The following is a 16,655-nucleotide window of genomic DNA, read 5'->3' as shown; positions in this document are numbered from 1 at the left end:
TATTAAAATCAGTATGATCACATGTAACTAGAGAAGTAAGCTAATTCACTTTCACGCACCGCATTTTAAGCGGTATTTTGCATTAAAATTATTATGTTAAATACATATGAATGGTAATGAAATAAAAATTAATTTCTTCCAAAGCCTACACGAATTCATTTAAAACAAACATATTAGACCTCGAATTTCAAAATTGGTTGTATGTAAGCCTGTTTCGTTTCTGTATATTTCATAATTAATATCTCACAGGTTTGCGTGTAAATTTAAATATATTTGAACGTAATGATATAATGCGTCCACCCCACTCCACTAAAGAGAACATTTTGAACAATAGAAAAAATGCGCATGTTTCTTTTTAATGTATAGGGGGTTCACATTCCTACTTTTATTCGATTTGTTTACATGCATTGATGAAATATTTTTTCCCCTTTATTAATGCTACACAACCTAGTTTTTGGGTTATTTCTATAACAAACAAGAAAAAAAATTGAAATAAATTCTGTAGTTCTCGCTGATGCCTGAACATTTTAAAAACCATTGATTTGAGTTTTATTAATGTATATAGGTGTTTAAATATAATATAATAAATTCATTCAATAAATAACCTTTTTACCGTAAAAGACTTTATTAGTATAGGTAATAACTCAGTATTTAGCACGAAATATATTCCTTGACTTAATAGTAACCTACAATTAATCATACAAATTATATATAAATTATTATAAAACAAGAGAAATTTCTACTTAAAATCACGTTTGTTTAAACTTAAATCTGCTAACACAGAAATTGTCCTTCTTTTGCATACGTTCACCCATTTATTGCAAAGATGTTAATTTTTTTGGAAAAGAAAAATATTTTATGCCAGAATCTTGAGTCTTTTTGAAATGATTGTGACATTCGAACACTGCACAGCTACATAAAAGCACTCAGGATTATGTAAGCACCGACAGTAACAAAGGTTCGCACGAGACGCAGATGAAATAGTGGAAAAAGAGCGCTGGCTACAACCGAGGTGACGCAGCGAGGGAGCGCGTGGAGGGGGAAACCTGCGCACGGGTCCACCTCCCCTCCATCACACCATGCCCGGGGCAGTGGCGGTGCCCCGTGGGAAGACGACCTTCAGCTGCGGCCTGAAGGCTGTGCGTAAGCTGAAGGCCAGGCGGCATCGCTCCGGGCCAAAACATCTCCGCCATTTTGCACACACTTAATTGCATCATAGTTGCCAGTATTGTTTTCTTAAGGACTTTTGTCAAACATAAATGTGAAAGTTGTTTAATAAGTAGCATTGGAATTTTTGTCAGTAGTGATTTATCCAAGAAACAAGAATTTTACTCCCCAAGTTTTTGTAAACGCGGAAATACCCCAAGAAATTTTTTTGGTAGACAGAAAAAATATTTAAAACGTGCGCATTGTTTTACTCTTTACTTATTTCCTAATAAAACAAACATAGATTTCCATTATAGCCCCACCTCTGTTTCACCTTTGCAAACCGTGTTTAAATCATTGTTTACATAAGCAAAAAACACACGAGCAGTGAATGCCCTTTTAGTGTCTATAAATTTTATTTTATAATGCATTTACTGCATGTACACAAATAAATAAAATTTACTTACATTTTTGTTACTTATATTAGAGGAAATACTAACACATATTTAACATAACATTTCGTAAATTTACCTTGCCTGCACGTAAACTACTGTGCCAATTGTATAAAGTCGTGTCAAATGTTTGAAGCTAAGGTTGTAACATGATACATTTTACAACAATGTCGCCCCTTTTTGGCAAGGTCAGCTGGAACACTGTCGCAATCATAATGAATGCGTAATGTAAATTATCTTTGAACAGCTCAGACTTCTCATAAACAAATTGTCCAGCATTTAAAGTAATGATAGGATACTGCAGACCTGCCAACTCTCACGATTTTGGTGTGAGGCTCACGATTTTAAGGTCCATCTCACGCCCTCACGCCAAAATAGTGTTTCCTCACGATTTTTCGGGGCCCCAAGATTTTGTTTGTAAAAGTTACAAAACAAGTTTTACGAAAGCTTACAGTAACGAGTTTCCATCAATACTCGAGTCACGTAAAGGAAGCAATTTTGCGTTTTGTAGCGTGTGCCGTGCTGATTTTTCTATCTCGCATAGTTGAAGAGGAGACATTGTGAAACAAGTCGCTACAAAAAAACACAACTAACACATGAAGTGTATTGCTTCCAATAAAAAAAAATAATTTGGCTGTGAACAGTGATAATAGTGTTACACGAGCAGAATGTTATTTTACATCTTTTATAGTTGCGGCCCTGCATGATCACTACACGACAGTGCTAAATTATGTTCAACTAAATTAAATCTGCAACCTATAATTTGTTTAAATAAATTTTGAAGCAGAGACCATGTAACATATGTACAGGTATGTCACTTAAATTTAAAGATTCTCATTTGTTGTTTTTTATATCTAATCTGTATTTATGGGCCTGAAAATTTTTATCGAGGACCTCATGATTTTTTAAATTTGAATGTTGGCAGGTCTGATACTGTAATTTAAAAAAAAATAGAAACATAACTTTTTTAAATAAAGGAATATTCCATGAAGCTAGATTGTTTCGAATGTTTGGAAGTGAATCTTCTTTGCTGAAGGAGCTAAAATTTTCTTCAGTTTCTTTAATTTTTCACGAAAAAATTCCAAAAAAATAAAAAAAAATAATACATTTTAAAAATTGTTTACTTTAAAAGTTACACTTTTAATCACACTTGCCATCTTGGATTCAAGCTTATTACACTTTTCGTTACGCCCGCCATATTGGAATCTATAACGCTGCAATTTTCGTTACGCACCCAAACTTGGATGTGTATGACGTCATAATTTCACTTTCGTTCCGGTCACAATCTTGGATCCTAGTAAGTAGCAGTTTTCGATACGGCTGCCATCTTGACAATCCGTATTTTCTATGCTAGAAAATCGGAAAAAAATAACAATAAATTAATTAAACTTTATTGAATAGAACATTGCAGTTTTGATAACTGGCCGCCATCTTGAATATCCTTAATTATATCCGATTAGAATAGAAAAAATTTTAAAATTAATAAATAATTAATTTTACTATAAATGTTACTAAAATGTTACTAAAAAAATACGTGCGATATTGCGTCGTCAGCTCGAACCCGGCGAGGTCATTCGATTAAAAAATGACGACTGATCCTTCCTCCACGGAAACCACTGGCAGACTGACCTCCCACCACCAATACCAAGACAGATTTTACGCCAGCCAGTATGAAATCACGGCAGCCATATTGGGTACGCCATCTTGTTGACATCTGATGGAGGTTGCCATCTCATTTTCGTCTGCTAGAAGGTGCTGTGGCCATATTAGTTAATTTTTGCCCGATAGAGTGCAGTAGTATTTATTACCGTGGCGTCCACCATTTTGTCAACCATCTTAGTAGCCGTCTTGTCGGATGTCTTGACCCTCGTATTGAAAATCCATAATTACTTAGCTAGTAATTCGTAAAAAAAAATCATTAAAAAATTACTTATTAAGCTAATGATTGATTCGATCGATATCCGTCATTGGTTCACAACTTGCTTGATGCAATAAAATATCATTTAATTAAAATTACCAAACAAATGGTAGGTTCAATAAAATAAACAAAATTAAAAATTAAAAAATCTTTACAGAAAATCTAAAAGTACATAAAATGTGTAGGTCTTCGTAGAAGGCCAAGCGAGTCCTTTTAATGCCTTGACATGTGTTTTCAGAGCGTCTCCCCACTTCAGTCGATAACCCAGCCACGTCCAATCAGTGGCAAGTTACATCCAGTCGGTGGCGAGGCATGTGTATTCAGTGGCCAAGACCGCACTTCCAGTAGGTGGCAAGGTACATCCTGTTGGTGGTCAGACACGTCCAGTAGGCGGTCAAACACGGGAAGCCTAAGATGTACATCAAGTTCTGTCCCTGCCCGAACACGCCCGAATATTCACCTTCGGTCAACCTCGGGTTTATTTATATATATTTATATTTCTCATGGCCCGCCTGGCAGGCTTCACCTCCAGTGCCGGTTGTGTTTTTGAAAGACATGGGATTTTGAATTGGGTAACATAAATTCATAATAATAATATAAAATAATATAGTTCAATGTTTTTAAAATCTTAAAATGTATTCTCCTAATTCAAAATGGTCCGAAGCACGCAGGTGTAGGTTTGGCTCCCGGGAGTTCACTAACTGCTGTGTTAGGGCTGACTCCCTATGTACGATGGGCATGGCCCGCCTGGCAGGCTTCACCTCCAGTGCCGGTTGTGTCTCTGAAAAACATGGGATTTTGAATTGCAAGCTTGCAACAAATACCAAAATGCGAATAGGAGTAGGGAGAGTAAGCCGTTACTGGCTCAATGTAAACATAGAAATGTAAACACAGCGCCAGTAACAGCATGGGCGCCGCCATCTTGTTTCACGGGGGCCGCCATCTTGTCTCACGGAGACCACCATTGTTGTTGACAGTGGTTACCAGGGCGCTGGGACCGATGTAAACATAGAAATGTAAACATCGCCATGGGCGCCGCCATCTTGTCACGTGGGGGGCGCCATTGTTGTTGAAATCGGCTACCAGGGCGCGCCGGTAGGCCGCCATCTGAGTTCAGCCTTTAGTTACCGGAGCGCGCCACCGTCGCTCCGAATGTGGGAATTGTATACAAAAAAACCTGGGCACTGGGTGGATTCGATCCCGGGGACGCACCAACATCGGGAGGCGTGCGCCTTGACCACTAGACCACGGGACCATATGAAGTATGGGGAATTAAATAACGAACATATGCTTTAAAGAATGTATGCTTAAAAGAAGCTATGTCTTTAAAATTTCGAAAAGCAAACCCCCCACCCCAAGTATGCCAACCGCCATTATGCCTAACCACCATGTCTTTAAAAAAAATACTAGCTATGCCTATAGACCCCACCACTCCACAAACACCGCCATGTTGTATGCTTAAAAAAATTGACGTCATGATGTATGCTTAAAGCAAACCCCCACCATTATGCTTAACCGCCATGTCTTAAAAAAATATGTCTATAAAACCCCACCACTCCACAACCGCCATATCTAAATATGCCTAACCGCCAAGTAGTATTCGAAAATAAATGTCTACAACCCCCCACTCCGAGTATGCTTAATCGCCATATTTAAATTATGAAAACAAATAAAATACCGATATATTTAAATTTAAAAAAAATACCGCCATACTAGCTATGCCTAAACAGTTGACTTTCGAAAACAAGCCGCCATGCTTAAAAGCCCCACCCGCCATATAAGCTATGACTAAAACAAACATAACCTCAAAATCCCGCGCAGAGAGAGCGAGATGTTGCCTGCTGGAGCGTCACTCGTAAACTGCGCAATTATAACCCCACACATCATAATATAAGCATAATAATGTCTTTAAAAACAACACTGTGTGTGTGTGCAACACGCCAAGTAATAAGCATAGTTACCATTACGTCGAGTAAAATAAGCATAGTTAAAATATATAATATTGCGTAAACAATGTATAAACATATTTAAATTTAATAATATTTTTACAGGCCAATGAGTTAGCGCCTTAGCGTTAAGTAATAAACATATTTAAAATAAGGGGCGAAGACCCAGAAAAAACAACACCGGAACGCACCCCGCCTATCCCTGCGACATGTAACAAATTAAATATCGTGTAGGGAAGCACGTTCTCACACGGGTGGCCGCGATGCGTCTGAGGGGGCTTGTTGACAAAACGCCGTTAGGGAAAACGTTTACCGATGCGGCGCGTGGCCGGAGGGGGGAAGGTGACTGCAGATGACTTGTTGACAAAAAAGTGGTGACCGAAGAGGCGCGTGGCCGGAGGGGGGAAATGAAATCTCCACTCCCGATCTCGCCCGCGAACGCTCCAGGGGGCAAGGTGTTATGTCTGACACCGACGGCGAGGCCGAAAAACAAAAGACGTGCGACCCACAAACCTACCGGATAACATCACGGTAATTAACCCAAGTCTTTACGGAAACGGGAAAACCTTTCCACGACACTAGGAAACGGTCGCCACACTTTTTATGAATTTTATTCACTAAATAAGTATCGGGGTACGCAGTTACTTGAATCTCAGGACCATAAAACCCGCCCTTATTTCATTACTGTCCAAATCACTCAAATGAAACACACGTGGAAAAATATTCATAACTCTGACCACTCTGAAAACTTCGTGCGACCACCTTGGTTTGAATCCCTTCTCAAACACTGTCTTGTGTTTTGATATACGTACGTACGAACCCACGCGAGCCTTTAACCGTCTAGAATCTATTTTCTTAACATATCTGTAAACTGTTTGTAGCAAAGAGTTATCCCTCACAGCATTCGGAGCCATGCCTATAGTGCGGTGGAACCTATTATTGTAGACAGAAAGTAATTTCGGTAAAAGTGTAAGCCACTTATAATTTCCTTGCGCCAAGAACTCACGGTAAAGCATATCCTTTAAAGTCCTATTAAAACGTTCTACAACAGACGCCTTGACTTCGCTATAACTAGAGTAGTGATTAATTGCATACTTTTGCATTAAGGCTTGAAAATGTTTATTGTAAAATTCCGCTCCAGCGTCGCTTTGAATATTCTTAAAACTTCCCGCCTCATTTAAAATACTCTTCATGGCCGCGGTGACTAATATTCCCGTCTTTCGTTTAACTGGAACCGCATAAGCACGTTTGCTATAGACATCTATAGCAGTAAGGATGTACTTGAAACCGCTATTTATCCTGCTGTACGGAATCATCTCCACCAAATCAATCTGTAATAAATCGCGAAGCCCATAGGTCAACACAGGTCTACGAGGAAAAATTCTGCGAACTCCGCGATGCAGTTCATTAGAAATCCCACGTTGTGCGACACTCATTTTACGATATATCCAGCTTCCTTCAACTCTTCAAGAATAGATATCACCTCGTTGCTATGTCCGGTATGGCCAGCAGCCTGCGAGGCCATTAGTAATCTGAGGCGAGCAATAAGTTGGTTCGGGTTGTCCCAATAGATAAATTGCTTTGTGCGTTGCAAATCCAATGTTTTTTGTAACAAGCCACTTCCTCGCTGAGATGAGTCAATATTCGGAAACAATCCATTAATGATATCAAACTTTGCATGCGTTTCGCTTTTATATCGTTTCGTCGCAGGATCATTTTTTTTATAATAGGCATTTGTAATATCTAGTAAATGTCCGTATTGTTTTAAGGCAGAATCGGAGTAGGTGTGCGGCACTCGGCGGAACAATAAATCGAATAAGCCGGGAGCAGGCTGTATCAATTCTTCGTTGACGCGAATTAAATTATTATCGTGAAAAAATACCTCCGTATCCCCTAAGAACCAATGGTTGTTGCGTTTATAGAGACCGTAGGTCCCATCACCCGAGCGAAGGTTGTAGCTCCGTACGTAAGACTGTAATTCACCCAATGTATCATTCATAACATTGCGACGTATACTAGTGTCAGAATCATAACCATCACTCAATACCGGTTCCGGCTTCACCTCTGAAGACTCTTGTTTCGGAACAATATCACGTTGCGGGATCACAAACGACTGTCCAAGACTATCCAAACGCGAATTAACAGACTTGAACATTTCCTGATTAATCGCATCCCTCTCCATTCGCGCTCGCTTAGCCAAAATATATTTGGCACGTATGTTCCGTATGACATGATCTAAAGCGTTTGCCTCGGCAGACATGACTGAAGATAACCATACAGCATAAAGCCTTTTTATATACAAATTGTCTAAGTTTTTTAGGAGGCGGTCTCTGAGGTGTGGGCCGCTTAGCAACAGGCCTCACAGTCGATGCAGAAACCAATCCATCAACACCATTCTTAACAACACCAATAGTACGAGCCAACTGAGAAACACGTTGCGAAATGTCAGCGCCACTAGCGGTAAGTTTCAATATCAGTTCCGCCAAGATACCGTTTACCTTTTCTATAATCGTATTCTCAAATAGATCGAGTTTATTCTCCAACAAAGCAACATACATATCACCTAACTTTGTTGGCAGTACCGACAGACGAGAATTGATTTGGTCCACAGACCGCTGCTCCTTCACCTCCATATTACGTAAAAACTCGATAATACCAACCTGCACATCCCGTACATTGACTAACGATGAATTGAGCTCCGTAAACCGACGCAACAGCTCCTCCGTCACCGTGCGAGTGATTACACTCGCGACAGAGTCGATATAATGTTTACTCGCGCCATCCCCAGCATCCTTTGGCATACCCACACGCTTTAAACGTTTTCCGCCCAAATCGCAATTCCCATCAAGATCGCGAGATATACACGAGTCAAGCTGACGTTTCAGAGGACCACCTCCAAACTTTGATACGCTGTAGGACATCCTTCAATGACTCGCAACAATAAAATGATCAAAACCACAACGATACCTGCCATTAAGTAAAGGATAATCCTTTACGATAACAAGAAAACCATGTTCATTTTTCCAACACAAGAAGCACATATCCGTAAACGCGCGAAACTCCATATCACTGTTTACATGATCATCGTAGGCATGTCGCAAATTAAGCATATCCATGCGGAAAAGCACGATAACATTCGCATTATCACGAAGCAAATGTTTAGGTATTCTGCCATAAGTTTGACCTAGGTAAAAACAATCAACATGTGCGTGTCGACCCATAGAAAAATACTGTTGTATGATTCCTTGTTTCTCACACATTATATCGTCAAACACAAACACTGAATTGGCCCTGGCCTCGCTAGGAGGTACCACATCAGCATTTTCCGTACACTGGAAAAATTCCAAACCTCCCACCGCTCTAAGAACCGTAGCCAGCCGTTTATACTTTGGTTGGTGCAACGATTTTGAATATAGATACACATTCTCGAACCGAAGACCGTTCGGTTCCTCGAGTAAACTGAGTAGGACACACGTTTTTCCGCATTCGGACGGACCGACAATTAAACATCTTATTGTCGACGGTAATAAAGAACCATGCCGCGACTCTCGAGCACTGGCTTCATCAGCCTGTGTAAGCCGCACAGGCAGCGACTCACGCTGTGGCACTACTTCCATTACGCAACTAAACAGAAAACTATAAAAACAGCGTACTTATACCAACTGGAATCAGTATAGCGTTATGCGTTGTACACGAAAGAAGGTACAAAGAGGTGGAGGAATAATAAACTCTGTTATTAACAAGCTGCCAGTAGAAGTACATCTGCCAGGATATAATTTCTGCGGTCCGGGAACGAAACTCGCCAAGAGGCTAGCACGCGGAGATACAGGAGTCAACTCCCTTGACGAGGCGTGTCGTCTCCACGATATTAGCTATTCTAAAAGTAATAACCAAAGTGACAGACATATAGCCGACGGTATATTAGCGAACCAAGCCGCACAAATAGCAAAGAATCCCGCAACGAAATTCGGTGAAAAGATTGCAGCGTGGGGAGTCAATAAGATAATGAGAGTAAAACGTAAGATTGGCGGCGGTGTTTCAACAAAGAAAAACCGCGCGAAAAAAGGCGGGCTACTACCTTTCATTTTCCCAGCGCTGGCAGCGTTAGGCAGTCTGATTGGCGGAGCGGCGGGTATAGCCAAGACCGTGAACAACGCACAGCACAATAGTAAAATGCGGGCGCTTGCAAAAAACGGTTCGGGCCTATACCTGCATCCCTACCCAAAGTCAGGGGGAGGGGTCAAGCGGAGAAGAAGGAAGAGGGGCGGGAAAAGGAAATGAGGATACTGAGTAACCTGCCAAAGCGAGCCCTTACCACCACAGACATAAAGACAGCAATTAGGAAATTAAAAATTCCACATTTTAGAAACGTGTTTATGAAGGATAAATTACCCACAAAACCATATCACAACGAGAGCGGTATTATTAATTTAGATACGAGTAAGGGGCCCGGAACGCATTGGGTAGCGTATGCCAAGACCGGTCGTACGGCTCGGTATTACGATAGTTTTGGAGACCTTCCGCCTCCTTTAGAAATGCAGCGATACTTGAGAGGCTGCAAAATAACATATAATTACGATAGACAGCAAAAGTTAAACTCATTCAACTGCGGACACTTGTGCATAAAGTTTCTCATCTCGGTATATAAGAGAACCGGCTTCGAAAGAACATGTCCATCACGCTAATACTAAGTGGAAACACATCGGAACTGTGTTCAACACACTTCCCACCGATCGACGTAAGTGACGGGTTATGGCAGCTCGCTCTCGTGGATTTTACCGTATACAATTCCATCCCGAACGTGGACGAAAACAACCGAATGTTTAGGTACAAGCTGAAGAACGAAGAGATGACGCGAGAAATAAAATTACCAATAGGTTCCTACGAAGTCTTAGACATTGAAACATATATTAAACAACACCTACCCACAGACGTAATGTTTTCGTTGAAAGGTAATCCAAACACTCTACAATGCGTATTGCACAGCAATGCACAAATCGACTGCACCGGCGACTGTTCCCTAGCCCCGATGCTTGGATTCGAACCGGAAGTCTACGAGGCGAATAAAATTCACGAGTCGACCCAGCCCGTAAACGTGATGCCGGTAAACGTGATTAGAATCACGGCGAATATTATTGGCCACAGCTTCCTTAATGGAAAACCAAACAGTACGATACACGAATTTTCCCCGAACGTTCCTCCAGGATATAAGCTCAGTGATACGCCTCAAACACTCATTTACAGTCCGGTTACCGTGCAACAAATACGAGAGTTGGTTATTAGAGTGGTAGACCAGAACGGTAAATTAATCAACTTTAGAAACGAGGTGATTACACTACGCTTACATTTGAAAAAAGTATGGGCGTAAGATACTTTGGTTTGCATAAAGGGGCGGGGGTGAGCAAGCATAGAGCGAGTACGAAAGCAAACATCAAGCGGTTAACACCTGCCAACGTGAGGTTCCTAGAAAAATTAGGTTTCAAAGTATTTCCAAATGGAATATAGTATACTCGATGTGCAACAATCACCGCAGTTTGACGATGCAGTCTCAAAATGTGAAATGCACACATACAAACCATACATTGCGGGACCGTACGAGCCAAGCTCCGAGATAGTTATAGCAATACAAAACTCTGACGTGTATACGCACATTGCTAAATCGTTTCTGCGAATTCGCGGTGCATTCACGAAACCAAACGGGCCGAAACCAGACAATGCAAAAATCGTAAACAATGGTATACTGCATATGATAAATCGAATATCACTCGAACTTAACGGCGTAACAATCGACGAGGTACGTGAAGTTGGAATTGTGACAACTGTGAAAAACTATTTATCGCGCACGCGTGATGAAAAATCCGTAAATAAGATGGCGGGATGGTGTCCGGACGGCGACTATAGTTTACCACTTACAGTGCAAGGCGAGTTTGAGATATGCGTTCCGTTGAACCAGTTGCTAGGCTTTGCAGAAGACTATAAACAAATATTAATAAATTGTAAACAAACGCTCGTTATAATCACCGCAAACAGTTATATTAACGCAAGTGACATTAAGTTTGCAATCTATCGACTGGCTTGTTCCGCATGTAACGGTAAGCCCCGCCCAGCGCACACGGCTGTTGAAAATGATTGAAAAAGGCCGCGACATAGATATGGCTTTCAGATAGTGAGGAGTAGAAGTTTACCCGAGTTTACCACCATCACGGAGCGTCAGTTGGGCTGTAAAATCTAGTTTCTCCAGCGAACGCCCTCGTTATATAATAGTGGCATTTCAAACCGGCAGGCATAATGTTCTAGCCGCAAACAAATCTAAATTCGACCATTGTAATTTACAAAATATCAAGGTCTATCTTAATTCCGAGGCGTATCCATATTCGGACCTAGCAATAAACTTTACGAATGGATACTACCTACTTGCATATAATATGTACTCGGACTTTCAAGCGAGCTACTACGGTAGACTAAATACGCCTCTACTTGACCCGGAGGGATTTAAAGATAAGGCCCCTCTCTTTGTATTCGACGTGTCACGTCAAAACGAAAAACTGACCTCAACCGTCATAGATTGTAAAATAGACATTACCGCAGCAAACAATATACCGCCGCTAACACAGGCATACGCAATTATTCTACACGATAGATTAGTATCGTACAACCCGAGGGATCAAAGTATTAAAATAATGAGCTAAACGCGATGTATGTTCAGTCGTGTCTCAGCCGCCATGGCGAAGTGTGTTAACCTCCAAGGCTTCTTCTCACAGCACGGGTTTATCGTTAAGGAAGTTAGCATCGCAGACGCGGAAGGGAACGTGATTACGCGCTCGTTTCAACCACCATTTGCGTGGGAACATTTAATTAGCAAACATCAACAAACAAACACGTGGCTCACCAACACCTTCCACAATCTGAAATGGGAAGACGGAATATTTCCCTACACAAGCCTGCCAAACATATTGACGGCACACCTGAGTGGAACTATAATGGTCGCCGGAGCCGAACAGAAACGTTGGCTAGCTAAACATTGTCGCAAACATGTGCGCATAGTGAACGTTCAAAGTGAATATGGCTGCCCATCATTAAAGTTATTAGATAAAACGTACAGCAACAACCGCAGAGGCACAAGACCGGTATCGTCGCGCCACAACGCAGCGCTGCTCAGAGCATGGATGGTTGAAAACATTGCCGAGAGCAATGATAAGGCGGAAATGTCAGAGGAGGAGGGGTAGGCCTCAAGGTCACCGCAAGCGGCGAGATGTCGGTATAAATATAGCTCGGTGGTCCAGAGTAAACAACATCCCAATGCCTTCGTATCTAAATACCTAAGTAACAGATCATGCAATGAACTGTTCCGAATACCGTGATTGCATAATACAATTAATTAATCTTCTGGTAAATATTGTTTTAAATAGACACGCAGGTCCGTGCGTGAACAGTTGTGCGGAAACAGTGACGGTGTAAAGATGGCTAGCTTTAATCCCCGGAACACGTATCCAGATGTAACTCCAAGCGTAGGCAGTGTAGAGTATAGCGAGTGGAGTCAGGGCGCGTTGAGACATGTTACGGAAGAATGTGACTCTACCGTGCACTCGAAACATATACACAACCCAAGACCGGAAGACCTGCCTCTAGAAGTGATTCCCTGCCCCGGCTTCGGCGAGTGCTGCGTTAGTATGCTACGCACCGATACAACTCTACCCGCAACAAGTGCAGAGGTCTACGCACACGTCTTCGCGACGCAGCCGCCATTGCCCGCCTGCAGCCAGACTTCACCGCCGCCGGTAGAGCCGAGACGCCGACGCCGCCCTTCCACCCGCAGAGCGCGAGGCCTCGATGAGGGCGACCTGGGTCCAGCGGTGAGCAGTGACGAAAGAGTGTTAGACATTGCCAGAACCGCACTGCGCAAAGTACTTACAGACCTTTTAAAGAAAATATAATTTATTTTATACATAACTTTTGTATTGACATGTAATACCATTTATATGTTAAATTGTTTTCAGTGTATTTTTTTAATTTGCGTGTAATATCATTTAAACGTAAACACGTCTTCAGTGTAATATCTTTATACGTAAATTGTTTTGTATTATTTTATACGTAAAAACAACATATAATCAGTGTAATATCTTTATACGTAAGTTGTTTTTTCAATGTAATAAGTTTGTAACTCTATTCCAACGGGTGTGGGCTATTAAAAACAGAAAAAAAAATGTCTCGATGTATTTTTCATTCTACTTGACCCTGACAACCACACTAATGTGTTCACTCGTTACCATGCAAACCACATAAATATTATTTAAAAAATGTCTTCACACTTGACCTTGCAAACCACATAAACATTTTTTTGAAAATGTCTTCACACTTGACCTTGCAAACCACACTAATGTGTTTACTCGTGACCTTGCAATGACCTTGCTAACCACATAAATAACTAATGTGTTCACACTAAATTTTGTCTTAAGACGGAAAACGTCCGTGTGACGTACGTGTGGTGAAAGTGTGTCCAACCCGGACTGACCTAGCTGGGCATGTATAAATACCGCCATCGGGAGGTGATTGCTTGCATTTGATGTCGACGCATGCTACGTGAGGTAAGTCTCCTCCGCTAGTGTTAATTCTACGTCTCTACACGGTCCCTCCCGCTGGCTGGGCTGGGCAGGCTCCCCTCCCCGACTGCCGGCTGGGCGGACTCCCCTCCCCGACCGCGGGGCGGGCTCCCCTCCCCAACTGCGGGGCGGGGAAAGGCTCGTTGCCATGACAACACGGAGCGGAGGGGAGTACGCTCAGTCGCGTTTACGGCGCGCGCAGAGTAACAAGTTCACAGTCGCTCAGTCATGTTTACAGCGACACATAGCTTGGGCTTCACTCAATACCCTTTCCTTTATTATTAACAAATGTTTATTTTATGTTTCCAGAACATTATTTGTACCGCTGAACGTAACTTCCCGTCTATCCACTCCTCGCCATGTCTACTCCCCCCGAGGCGAAGCGACCCCGTCCCAGTGAGGCTTCCACGTCAGACACTCGCGACAGCGCGCGGGCGTCCGGGGTGGAGCCGCGTGAAGCTGGCGACTTGCCTCCCCTGGAGAGTGTTATCTTGGACTCTGCTTTTGCTAACCGGATAGTGGACTTTCGGATCGGAAATGATGTTGAGTCTATTGATCCCGATTTGGACCGGTTTCTACAGAGATGTAGGGTTCCCTTTCTGGCCTTAACTTCCGTCTTGGTACGCCCTTTTAAAGTCTACATTTCACTCTCGGCTTCATTTGTTAAGGAATCTGTGGAGGGAGGCGAGAGTGAGACATTTCATTTTACAACCCACTCAGCCGCGGTACTGCTCTCTGATGAGGTAGGGGAAATCTACGATTCAGTATTCATTCCGGAAATCAATAGGAACGTTAGCGAATTCGCTGCACGTGGCAGTGGGTGGGCTCTACAGCGATTGATTAACATGGATGTACATGTTTCAAGCTATAGAGCGTTCACCGTTGGCGTGCCGCACACGAAATTACCGACGTTTTTATCCAATAGGAAAGCTTGTGTTAATATTGAATGTCCCGAGCAGCATTGCTTTCTGTATGCCGTTATGGCAGGTGTGATGCCGGCGGAAGGTAATGTTAGCCGAGCCAGTTCGTATCCGGATCCACTTGTGGCTTTCAATACGTCTGGTTTGAGTTTCCTGTCCACTCTCCATCAGATTAAGACATTCGAGAGGAACAATAATATTTCCGTTAACGTTTATGCATGCGTAGACAGTAAGGGGAGTATTGTTGATGAATGTTTTAGTGGCAAATCTGTATCCTCTATCCAGCCTCTTCGCGTATCCTCTGAGCGAAGAGCGAGACATGTAAATATTTTAGCGATTCGTTCTAGTGGCGCGGCAGAGCACCTACACTTTGTAACAATTAAGAGTCTGTCCAGATTATTGTATTCCCAACTGTCAAGGTCTACTCGTAAGAAATGGATTTGCGAGCGCTGTCTTCAATACTTTTCAAGTGAAGACAGGTTAACTTCACACACTGTTCTCTGCAGCCAGCATCAAGCAGTGCGTTCCTGTTTCCCTACAGAGGAGAACAAATATTTACAGTTTACAAATATTGCAAAACAGGATCGCCTCGGCTTTATTGCGTACTGTGACACCGAGTCATACCTTAAGCCGATATCCACCTGTTTACCCGGTGATGAGACATCTAATACCACACGGGTAAACGAACATGTACCATACGCATGCAGCATTTTGTTGGTGTGTGGGTACGATAGCTTTTTGACCAGGTATGTGCAATTCGAGGGTGATAATTGTATTGCTGAATTGGTCGCCGAATTAGTTTCAATGACAAAGTGGGTATGTGATATATATTCAAAGACCATTCCTATTAAGACGCCGACTCCAGCCGTTTCTGCAAGGCTTGCGAGTCAAACACATTGCCATATCTGTAAGAAGGTATTGGCTGGGCAGAAGGTGCTCGATCACTGCCATTTGACTGGTGAAATACGTGGTTATGCCCATTCGAAATGCAACCTGGCTTTCAGGATGCAAAAGAAACAGCTTGTCGCGGTATTCCATGATTTGCAAAATTATGATGCCCACTTTTTAATGAAGCATTTAGTTTCGCGGCGGATTGCACAGCCGGACGGCTCCTTTGTTGTGGAGAATCCCGGCGAGGTCAAAGTATTAGGCGTAACTCTAGAGAGTTACAAATGTATTACTAAATACATACATGTCTCAGGTAATGCGCAAGGAGGCGTGCGCGCTGTGCGTCTTAGATTTATTGATTCACTCAACTTTTTAAATTCATCTCTGGAAACTCTCGCTGGCAATCTCACGCCGGATCAGTTGAAACTCACCCGTTCAATGTTTCCAGATGACGCACAGTTCCAGTTAGCTACGCGTAAAGGTGTGTTTCCCTATGACTTTGTTAAGTCTAGTGAGCATTTGCAGACTGCCTCGCTACCACCAAAGGATGCGTTCCATAACGTAATGAGTGGCATGGACGTGAGTGATCTGGACTATACTCACGCTCAAAGGGCTTGGGACGTATTCCATTGCGCCACACTGAAAGAGTACGCACTTAGTTACCTTAAGGTGGATACTTGTTTGCTGGCCGATATATTCGAATCTTTTCGTTTCGTTTGCCTACAGCATTATTCGCTTGATCCCGCACATTACATAACCGCTCCCTCGCTCGCATGGGATGCACT

This window comes from Bacillus rossius, chromosome 6, assembly GCF_032445375.1.
Source record: "Bacillus rossius redtenbacheri isolate Brsri chromosome 6, Brsri_v3, whole genome shotgun sequence".
In the NCBI taxonomy this organism is placed as follows: Eukaryota; Metazoa; Arthropoda; class Insecta; order Phasmatodea; family Bacillidae; genus Bacillus; species Bacillus rossius.
This window is presented reverse-complemented; position numbering follows the sequence as displayed.